Below are 11,693 nucleotides of genomic sequence, written 5' to 3'. Positions count from 1 at the left end.
CAGGAAGCCTCTCTCAAGACAAGAGTTCATCAAAACTATGGAGAAGGCAGTGTTGGTCATAGAGAAGGGTTCTGCCTCTACTTTGGGCATACCCTGAAGAATCTAAAAAAAATAAAAATAAATAAATAATAAAGATCCTTGGGTGAAAACCTTTCTGAGGCGCCCAAGGCAGGTGATAGGGGTGAAAACCTCATTGAGGCGCCCCTATTGTCTTTCAAAAAAAAAAGGAGAGATTGGAAAAAGATCCTTGAGTGAAAACCTCTTTGAGGCGCTTAAGGCAGATGGCAAGGGTGAAAACCTCAATGAGGCGCCCCTGTTATCTTTCAAAAAAAAAGAAAAAAAAAAGAAAAAAAAAAAGAAAAAAAACAAAGTCAGCAAGTTTATCATTGCATGCAGGTTGCAGGTGTTCTATGGAGGAGAGGAAGCCTCTCAACTCAAAGCCAAGGGTCCTTATCATGCAGTCATGACACCTCACCAGCACCTCCTCCAAGAATGCTCATTTCCTCCAAGGTATGTGCAATTTTATTACAGCTTGAGTCTTCTACAGGAAGATGCAGATTTTCTACAGGAAGATGCATATTTTCTACAGGAAGGTGCAAACTTTCTACAGGAAGCGCAGCCTTTCTACAGGAAGCTCTGTACTTCTACAGGAAACTTCATGTAGAAGCTCAGAATGACCCAGAATTCATTTCATGAGGAGATATAACGGCTAAGGGTCGGTTTGGACGCATGCAAGCCACTGTTGACACCCTTCCACATTGTTGTTATCTTGTTCCACCATCCTTGTCGACATGCAACAAGATTACCTGCACCAGCAAAGCAGATCGATGAGTTCTCAAGAAAAAGCAAATGGTAAATAAAACAAACGCTAGAGATCTCACACCATATTCATCACAGTCATCCAGAAGCTCCGGGAGCGTGATCATGAGGCCATCCATCGTCATGCAGCATGCACCCAAGGAGGAAGAACTGTTCCAAGACGTCCCGCGGGAGTCCTGTAACAGTTAAGCCTGCTAGAGTGGATACCATTCACAGCGCTGGCCATATGCAATGAAGCGTGGGCACATGCAACCAAAGCGTCCAATCCATCGGGCAGCCTGCAAACATGAACCTCCGGGACTGTGTAAGTTCGCCAGCAACAGGTAAAGCGACTCATCAGAGACCAAAGAACCGAAACATCATGTGCAGCCGCGCAGGTAAGTGTCTCGACCCTTCCTTCCATCAGATTGCATGAATGTTACTTTGATTGATTGCTAAGTGTAAAGGTGAATGGGTTGAGCGGCCGTATGGCCATTTGGCCGGCCACGTCGGCCAGTTAATGGTCTAGTTGGACGTTTGGGTGGCGGCCATGACAAAAAGAATGGGCAGCATGCACGTGAGAGAAATCTCGTCGGGGAAAGAATGATTAACAAAAAAAGGCGGCGGCAGATCCGCGGGAATTGATGCGGCAACAAGTGAACGCGCAGTTGAATGATGGGGACGACGTCACCCAACGGTCCGGCGGGGACAGCTCATCCCCGCACCACGGATTCCGCCGATTCAAAATCTAATCGGCTAGATTGCATTTATCAACCACCGTTTTGAACTTGAGCGGCTATCCAGATCTTTCTGCAGTTCGATACGCCGAGCCTTTGGCTATCAGAACGCTTGTGAAGCACGCTCAGAGCGCAGACCAACTGCAGTCATCCCGAAAATCGCGCGCTGCATTCTACAGGAACGCTGTCATTCTACAGGAACGCTGTTCTACAAGAACGCAGTTTCTACAGGAAAGCGGGTGCCGCACGTAAAAAGGTGGCAAATTACAAAGGTAACCCTCAACTCTTCATGCAACTGGTTATTAAAGGTGACAAATCGTCGTCCACGGTCTGGTCATAGAAAAATGGTGAAATTGTTGTCTGTTGTGCCTATACTGTCATTCTACAGGATGTCAGGGTAATTAGACTGTGTTCAGTTCCTCAGGGATAAATTTTGTGGGTTATGTGCATGATAGAAGCGTAATTCTACGCTCTGTAGACCAAATTTCTTCCACAATCACCACCTCTGGTTAAGGGAGCTGTGTTATCATGCCGGGTGGGTTTATTAGACGAGAACCCACTGATTCAGCCAAGTTAAGGAGAAATCAGGAGGTGGTGGAGCTCTTCACACGAGCACAATGGATATCCTTCTGTGATAAGCTGCAGGGTTACGATGATGAAGTGGCCGAGGAATTCTTGCAGGCCCTGAGGCCGAAATCCAAGACACTGGCCACAGTGAATTTCAGAGGCCTAAGCCTCAAGCTCACCCCACAATATATCAGTAGAATCACTGAACTTCCAATGGGTCTGCCGTGGGATAAGGAAGAACGGAAGTTGAGCCAGCAGGCCAAGAAAGAATTCTTTCCACCTGAGGAGGAATTCTCGAAGGACAAAAATGGGGTGCGAAGAACAAGTTTGTTGCCACCATGGAACGAAGTCAGCCTGCAAATCATGAAGTATATAACCTGTGAAGGTCGTTATAGCATCGTGTATGCGTATCACTTTCGGTTGCTCACTGAATTAAGGCACCGGATTGATCTTCCTGTAGAACAGAAACTGAGCATCCCTTATTTCCTGCTACAGTCTCTAATTGAGTGTGCCACAAAGCTCAAAGAAGGCATACCAGATCAGGTAGCCCACCATGGGTTGATCAAGCTTCTTGTGGAGGATGCGCTCCATTCATATAAGGTTCCCCTCTCATGGGAATCATTCAGGAATTTAACAAGAGATGGAGACATAAGGATGCTGGCTGAAGAAGGTGGTTCCTCTAGCAGTGAGGAAAAAGAATCAGTGGCCGAGGGAAAGAAGGAAACGAGCCCGAGGACCCCGACCACAGTGCAGAAGCAAAAGCGGGAGAAGAAGCAAAAGGAAAAGGATGCTGAGGAGAAAGCTGACTCACCCATCTTGTCAGCAAGGGAGAAAAGGTTGCAGAGCAGAACGAACAAAGCTGGAGAGGTCCACGTCAGCCCAAGTACCTCATCAGCACCCGCAACCAAACCAAAAGATAAAACCCCTGCAGCAAAACAAGCCAAAGTGGCGACACCTGTACCTACAGGAACGCAGAAACAGGCTTCTACAGGAAGCCCGAGAGCAGTGTCTACAGGAAAACAGAAGCAGGCTTCTACAGGAAGCCCGAGAACAGCGTCTACAGGAAAGCAGAAACAGGCTTCTACAGGAAGCCCAAAAATAGAGACGCAGGCTTCTACAGGAAGCCCAAAAACAGAGAAAGGGTCTTCCACAGGAAGCCCGACATTGGTCAAAACAGGGTCTTCTACAGGAAGCCCAAAATTAGTAAAGAAAGGGTCTCCTATAGGAGGGCCGAAAGTGGATAAAGCAGGGTCTTCTACAGGAAGCCCAAAATCATAAAGGAAGGGGCCCTCTACAGGGAGCCCTGGGAAAGTAAAAAGCAAGAAAGAGAAGGCTGGCATTCTCGAAAAGGAGGCAGCAGCTGCGCTGGCCGCCCTCAGTACACCTGCAAAGCCAAAGGAGAAGAGAGAGAGGGAGATCCCTCTACCTTTTGAAGCCAGGAGAAGTCAGAGAATAAAAACGGGCAAGCCGCAACCTCCACCCAGCAGCCAAACCACTTTAGGGAGTGTCCCTACTTCACCCAATGAGAAATCTCCCTCTAAAACATCGGCCACCCCTGAGAAGGGGAGCCCAAAAGTAACTTCCTGGACTTGAAAGATAGGCCAATCGGCTTCCGAAGCCCGGCTCAAGGAAACGAGAAAGAGGGAAGAAGTTCCACCCTCGTCACCACCAGGGGCAGAAAAGGCAGGGCCACCAAAAACAGGAAAGGAAGAGCATGTTCCAGTCCCTAGTTCTCGGCCAAGGACAAGGAGCAGGAGAAAAGTTGCTCAAGGATGAGCAAATGTTTTAGCTGGGGGGTGATGATGAGCCCCAAATTTTGGTACAATTTGGGCTCATTTTGGCCTACCAGCCTTGTTCAACCATTCATCTTTTATCACTTATGCATTCATTTCTTAGTATATTCGTGTTGTTTGTAGGAAGAAGGCAGGCATTATATCTATGTGGCTAATACATGGTGGTTTCAGGTTTTTGGCATTAAAGAGAGCAAAAGACCACGTAAATGGAGACAAGGAGACAGCAAAGGTGACGTTGCAGGTTTATAGGGAGGTTGTCTACAGCCTTAAATGACTTCCCTCGTAATTTTCACCTTAACTCCGAGCTCCAACAGCTCTCCCCACCGAGCTCAAAGGTAGCCAACATGTTCTACAGGATCAGCAGTTTTACAGCAGTTTGACTTCAGTTGGACAGCCAAGCCCCACGAATGGAGGAAGCCAGCCTGATCTTCATTGTGTATAAATATGCAGGCCATAGCCTATGTTAGGGGCTTTTTGAACTTTTGGATTACTCTTGTAATTTCTGAGCACGAGTTACAGCTCGGTGTTTGTTTTTGTGTAAGCCAGTTTTGGCATGACATTGGACTTTTGATTATGAATAAAGGCAAGCAGATTTGGATCTAGTTCTGAGCTTTTAAGGGAGCTATAGCTCTCAGGTTAGGGCCCAACCTGAGAGCAATAGACCTCCTCTTCTTGTAGTGTTATTTGCCTTTCTTTCCAGCACTTTGTTTCCTTGTTTTGACATGCATTTCAAGAGCACAGTTTGCTGATTTGATTTCTTTAATGAGATTGTGTAGGATTAGCTTATGGTTAAATCACTTTCAGTTGCTTAGATTAGATTAGGAGAGTTGTAATTCATTGGAGCTCCCAAAAAAGGTTGAGAGAGACTCCACTGCCATCTCTGTTTGGAGATTGGGGTGCAGTCTACACCAACCACCAAAAAAACGCAGTCTTTTACCTTTATGCAAGCTGCAACACAGTCATTTTCATTATAGATCTTTCCATGCACTTCAATCTTGAACCATACTCCTTCATCACAACTCCATGCACAACTTCTTTCCACGGTTTACATTACTGTTCATAGATTTAATAGCACAGGTAGCACAGGTTAATGAATTCTCGTTTTTGGTGCAAGACATAAGCAATTTGTTTTATTTACACTGCTCCATATCATTCCATTTCCTTCTTCTTCATCTTAACCACGCCTAAAGCCACATCCTTGACCTCTGCTCAGCTTGATTATCTTCCAACTCTTCCATTACCCACGTAGCTTCATTTTCTTGACCTTTCGTTGTTCTAGCCTTCCATCCACCAACCAACTTCGTGCACTCTTTCTCCATCCTATTTCTCTACCCCTGAGCCATCACCAGCTCCATCTCCATCTTACCTGTTCCCCCATACCACTCCATCACTTCACCATCACCCAAAACTCCCACGGTAGGACATCCTGTAGAAGTTAACAGACTTCCTGTAGGATTCCTGAGTTTCCTGTAGGATCCCCTGCAGACATCCTGTAGGAGCCCACACACTCGGTTGCTGAGCATCTGAACGTGAGGAACTTCTGTGGGATGATGTTAGAGATCCCCTGGGACCTCTCCTAGCCTCCCTGACCTTTCCCAAGCTTTCCTTCCCTTTGCACCACCTCTGCACAACCAAACCCTAATAAGAACAAAATCACAATCACTCCAACCATTTAAGCAAAAACATAAAAACAATGTTCTTTTCAATGAAAGTAGTTTAATTTCATGCATTTCACATCACTAGAAGTAATGGCATCATTTTCAGACATTTTCACTCTCACTATTGCATCATAGAGGTTAAACTAGTCAGATTAGGGTTTACTAGGGTTTCCATGCTTTGGTTGGCTTTCAGTTCATTCTTGCCAAGTAGATTAGTTTTCTTTGAGATAGCTTTCGTCCATCATTTAGCAAGCTTCTTCTGAGAGCATATAGAAGTTGGCTTGAGCCCTAGCGGACTTGTGCCAGCTGACCAAGTGACAGCTGCGACAAGAGCTAGTACTTGTGCATACAGCACCGTCGCTTCCAAGTTTGTACGAACTACCGGGTTGATAAAATTAGAGACAGGAAGCCCCAGGAGTTGTAGCATTATTGCTACAATACTGGATCTCACCAATAAGAATGAAGAATTTATGACCTCTCGTAGTTCTCCCATAATTTGCTCAACAAATTCCCCTTTTCTGACCATTAACCATTAAATTCGGCCTGAAATCCTCTAACTGGGTGAATATTTCGCCGCGCAACAAGCCATATTCTATTGTCCAATCGTTTTATCACAAATCGCAATCAGCAAGTGCTATGGGCTTATGGTCTGTGAATAAAATGGGCAAATTGCAATTGCGATATCGGTAGACCTGACAACACTATAAAATGGAACAGATAAATATATCACATTCGGGAACTTATCACAATTGGTGGAGAACCGGTGGGCTTAAGGTCTGTGAACATGGCGGCGATGTGCGATTGTGATGTGCATGAAACCGACGGGAGTATTATCCAGAGCCTATAGCCTTATCGCATCCGGTATATCACGATCAGTGGAAAACCAATGGTCTTGGATATGGATGATTGTGTAGTATTGTGATTTACGATTATGATATCGCATCGCAACCCTGATCTCGCCAGGGGTCGATTATGTCATACTTCACTCCCTTCACTGATGTGCGATTGTGATTTATCGCATCGCAATCCTTCCCTGCTCGGGGCCAATTCTTTAACACGATCTACCTGCATTGTGTGATTGTGATATGCAGGGGGCAATGACGGCTTTCCACTTGGCGCCTCCTCATTCGCTATAGGGCTTGCCATGTCATCCAATCTTGCCATGTAAGCAAGTCAAACTTGAACTTTGACTTGCTCTAACTTTTGCATATGAGCTCGAATTTAAGTGTTATTTGCACCGTTGGAATCAGAATAACAAGCTCTTAGATCTGAAGCTAAGTTTATCAAAATTCTGTCACTTTGATTTTTGAGCATAAATTTGAGCAACTGATCACTCCTCCCCACTCGAAGCCTATTGGACCCCAAAAGGATCACTTTCAATTGTTCAACAGGTGAGGGTACAATTCCCTCACCTTCCCCTCTTTAATCCATTTGGCCTTTGATGGATTTTTACCTTTGAAACCCACTCGAAGATAATCAATACTTTCCCTTTTTGTTGTCCTTGTTGTTTTGTCAAGTATGGTGTCTTGTTGAAGCTCATCAAGAAATTCTAGAGAAAAATCTTCAATTGATGAAATCTATAAACTTTCTCCTCGATCTTCAATCAAAGTAGGCTCATACAATGTCGAATTTTCAACATTAACAACAGAATAAATTTGCATATATGAAGGAAAATCAAGCTTGAAAGCATTATTACCAATCTTTTCCAGAATTTTAAATAAACCATAATCGATTGGATTCAACTTTTTACCTTTACCTTAAAGCCTTTCCTTGCTAATGTAAAGCCAAACTTCATCACCTACTTGAAACTGATGATCCACACGATGCTTATCATGCCTTGCCTTATACTTTTCTTGACTCTTTTCTAGTTGTTCTTGAACTGTTTAGTGAATCAATTGAATTTTCTCAATGAATTTCTTTACTATGTCTATCTCGCTATGTCCATCTACAAATACATCTTTCTCAAAGATGAAATCCAAAGGCGATTTAGGAAAATAACCAAGACATGCCTCAAATGGTGAAGTTAGAGTAGAAGAGTGTTTGGCTCAGTTGTAAGCATGCTAAATATAATGCAACTGTTCATCCCACAACGTAGGATTTTTGCTGCAATATCCTCTTAGCAAATGAATAACTGTCACTTTAGTTTGACCATCTATTAGCGGATGGAAAGTCTTACTTTTATTCAACTTGGTGTCCATAAATTTCCATAAATTTGACCAAAAATTCCTAACAAATCGAGAATCACGATCACTTACAATAGAAGTAGGTAATCCAAAATGAACCCATACATTTTGAAAGAAAAGTTGAGTTGTTTGTTAAACTATAATTTGTTTTTTACTAGGCATTAATATGCACATCTTGTTGAGGCTATCCACAACTGCATACTGTTGGACACCTAATCCTAAAGGGTTAGTGTGGAATTCGAATGGACAAAAGCAGTCCAAGAGACCTTGGGATCTGAATCCCAAGAGTCACGTATTGTACTATAAATGTGTATCTTATGTTAATAAAAAATGAACTGAATGTTTTATCTTTCACATTGTTTTCTTATCCATGTGTGTTTAACATGGTATCAGAGCCGCTTGTTTTTCTGTGGCCTGTTATGTGCATCCTCTGCCCATAATTCTGTGTCTGAGCTGCTTATACCTGAGCGTCTCTGCCTCTGTCCTTAGACTGCGCACTGTCCTGAGACTGCGCTCCTCTGCCCTGAGCATTGCCAACGCATCTGTTCATATTCCAAAATTAAACTGGTGCCTAAACGTTGGTCCTGCGCCTCTACTGTCTGACAATTCTCTGCGCTGCATCATCCCTGACTGCAATACGTTTCTGATTTTTATTGAATGTCCTGCGCTCTCTGACTGCCAGAGACTGCGCCTCTGGAGACTGCGCCCTCAGACCATGAGTACTGCGCCCTCAGGCCATGAATAATTGGTATGCGTTTTGATATTGACTGTATTCCCTGGAACGCTGCGTTTCTGCTCCATTACCTTGATGCGTTGAACCCTCACGTCCATTTGGATTAATCACGTCTTAGTGTCTGTCGATTTCTGAATAGTAGTGGAAAAGAACTTTCCACTTGACACTTTCACTGCATCTTGAATACCACACACCATATCCTTTGAAAGCCGAGGATTATAGAACGATTCTTCTTCTACAGTCGTGACTGTATGGCCTGACATAATATCCTTTGAAAGCCGAGGATTATAGAACGATTCTTCCTCTACAGTCGTGACTGTATGGCCCTTATAATCATGAGCAGGAAATAGCAATGTGTCCTTTGGCAATGTCAAAATCCTTGAGTGCACAGATTTGTAAAGTTGTTCCGCTCTTCCTCCCTGAAAATCAGTGCGACCACAGCCACGTATTAAAAGAGCATCTCCAGTGAAAGCCATTTTCTTGTTTCACCGTGGAACTGCGTTTTTTATTGACTGTGTAATGGTTGACTGCGTTTAATGTATTGAAGCCTGGCTGTTTGAAGCAACGCAAGAAGACTGCGTTTGATGTATTGAAGCCTGTAATGATTGACTGCGTTTTTTATGGTATCATATTTCTGCTCTCGGCATCGGTTGTTGCCTTGTAATGGTGACTGCGTTTAATGGTTGACTGCGTTTTTTTTTTATGGCATCGGTTCATTCAGTGCGCGCAGTTTTGAATGGTGTTTGGTGCATGGTTATGCGTTGGTAATTTCGGTAAAAGTCGTGTGTTGGAGATAAAGGTGTTCTGGTTTGAATCTGAGATCGATACAAGGCCAGAATTGCTCATGCAGATTGAAATGCCCATATCACTAATTTGCCACTTTTTCGGCGATCCTGCTGCACGTCTTACATTTTCACAGCCCTCTGTACATTTAGTTAAATACAATACATGCTACTGAAGCACCACTGTTGATTCTTAGGTTTTGTGGTGCGAGACAATCAAATTGCTGCTTTTATCTCGTCTTCAGCTTTGTTTTTGACAGAGGTGTCAAAAGTCAGTCTAGTGTTGAACATCAATAAGAAACAGTTTGGCATGCTATGCCTCTGAAGGCAGATAGTGTTTACAGAGTTTACATGTGCATGCTTTTATATCTTCACTGTCTATGATCATTTCGAGCTCTTTACCTTCAATTTCAGTTCAGGAGAACGAGGCTGGAAACTACAAAAACATTGTACCGTAGTGGAGTAATAAATATACTGAGAAATCAACGAAATTTGTTCATCGATGCATCATTGTGAGAAATGATTGTTTGCAATGGATTCCCTCAACGGCAGTTATGATGTGCAGAAGATGCTGTGAGTAACGTATACAGAACAAGTCAGGCGTTGTGCTAAAACATCATCCTTTCAGATTGATTTGGTAAAGGTGATCCCTTCAATGCAAAATGTTGTGGCTGACCAGAGGCATTTCCACTTTTTTTTGGGTTCTCCATATTCCTGGTTTGCCATGCTCTGCAGTCCCGCAGCTTAAAATTGTGAATCTAGTCTCATGTAAAACCATTCTTTATTATCCTCAATATACTTCTAAAATATTATAAGGTGCTACCAGAGCAGCATGATTGGTCAAGCAATCTTTCTAAAGTTCATAGGCCAACTTTGTATTTTCTACAGCGACTTCCATAAAGAATGATCTAGCCCCAAGGCTACAAACTTGTATTTTCTGTGGTTACACTTATCTACAGCCACTGTTCTTCCTAACATTTGCTGAATTTAAAGAACAGAATCTCTTAAAGTCTGGTGATATTTGTATAGTTTTGACAGTTTCAAGATATCTCTGGTTGATTTTTTCCCTTTAAGCTATAGGGCTCTCTTGTGCAACTTGAAGATATTTAGCAGCTTACATTTTTCTGTGGGATTTGGAGATTTTTAAGGTGTAGAAAAATGGCTAAGCTTGAAAGAATATTAGAATTATTGAGAACTCTAATCATGTCCATTGCTAACAGCACAGTCAAAATTAACAAAGCCTCTCTTTCAGACATTCAAACATGTCTGCAATATGCACAAGAAAAGATAGAGTTTTTGCAGCTTGAATCACAACTGCAGCAGGAAGAATTACAACAGTGGAGTCATCATTCTGAACCTGTTTCTGTTCAGAATGATGAAACAGACACCCATCAACAGCAAGTCAGTAATGTTACTGTTCATTCAAATAAAGCAGCAGTTGTACATGCAGATGCAGAAACTAAGTCTGCACTTCCCAAGCCCATCATTAGACCTTGGGAACAGCTTGTCCACAACAAGCACAGAACTGGTCTTGGATATGACAAGGACTTGTCCTTTCATATTCCAGACTATGCCAAGCCCATTCAGTTTCAGAGTGCTGGATTTATTCATGACAGTTCACCTGCTTCTCATGACAGTTCAGCTTCAGCTGTTCCAGATTCCGCCCCTCTTCTACAGCAACAACAGCAACAACAACAACAGATTGTGAAATGCCAACACTGTGACCGAGTTGGCCATCTGAAAGATCACTGTTTTGATCTTCATCCATGTGAGCACTGTCATAAAACCACTCATTCTTCAAACAGATGCTTCAGAAACAAACATCCTGCAAGAACAAAGATTCATCTTTGATGGATCGCTTCTTGGCAATGGGCATCAACAGCCAAGAAGATATTCCAAACACATATCAGAACTTGTTCCAGAATATTGAACAGTCTTGCAGTTGAGTTTTCTCCATCTTCTCACCTTGTACCTGACAGGGGGGGAAATGATGGTCATCTACAAGCTTCAAAGTCACATCAAGCGAGCCTGAGCCACAACCTGCCACACCAGTTTCAGAGTTGTAGCCAGAGACAAAGATGCCCGTGAACAGATTGAGAACACTTCCTCTAGCAGAAGACTCCAGCTTCTTGCCAGTTTTGGAAGAGTTCCAGGGATTGCATTAAGCATTCCAGAGTTGTTGGTCATCCTTAAACCATCACAGATTGAGAACACTTCCTCTAGCAGAAAACTACAGTTTATTGCCAGTTTTGGAAGAGTTCCAGGAACTGCACTAAGCGTTCCAGTGTTGGTGGTCATCCTTAAACCACCGCCCTTTTTTTACCAACATTTCATAGAGCACATTCAGCCTAGTGCTGCCATGCATTTTTGCACATTTTGTATTACAGCTCTCTTCTTGGACTCATACATAACCCTTCGGATTAAGGGGGGGAATGTTGGACA

The 11,693-nt window shown here is 43.3% G+C and overlaps 1 pseudogene; it reads right to left on the bottom strand.

Moving 5' to 3' along the window:
• Positions 1-8,576: 8,576 nt before the first annotated feature.
• Positions 8,577-8,945, bottom strand: LOC149243110 (persulfide dioxygenase ETHE1 homolog, mitochondrial pseudogene; annotated as a pseudogene).
• Positions 8,946-11,693: the final 2,748 nt, after the last annotated feature.

The sequence above is a fragment of the Pinus tabuliformis genome, chromosome 8 (assembly GCF_031772625.1).
Source record: "Pinus tabuliformis cultivar Carrire ecotype Pingquan chromosome 8, CPIR1, whole genome shotgun sequence".
In the NCBI taxonomy this organism is placed as follows: Eukaryota; Viridiplantae; Streptophyta; class Pinopsida; order Pinales; family Pinaceae; genus Pinus; species Pinus tabuliformis.
The sequence above is the reverse complement of the archived record's forward strand: the minus strand, read 5'-3'. Positions and strand labels throughout refer to the sequence as shown.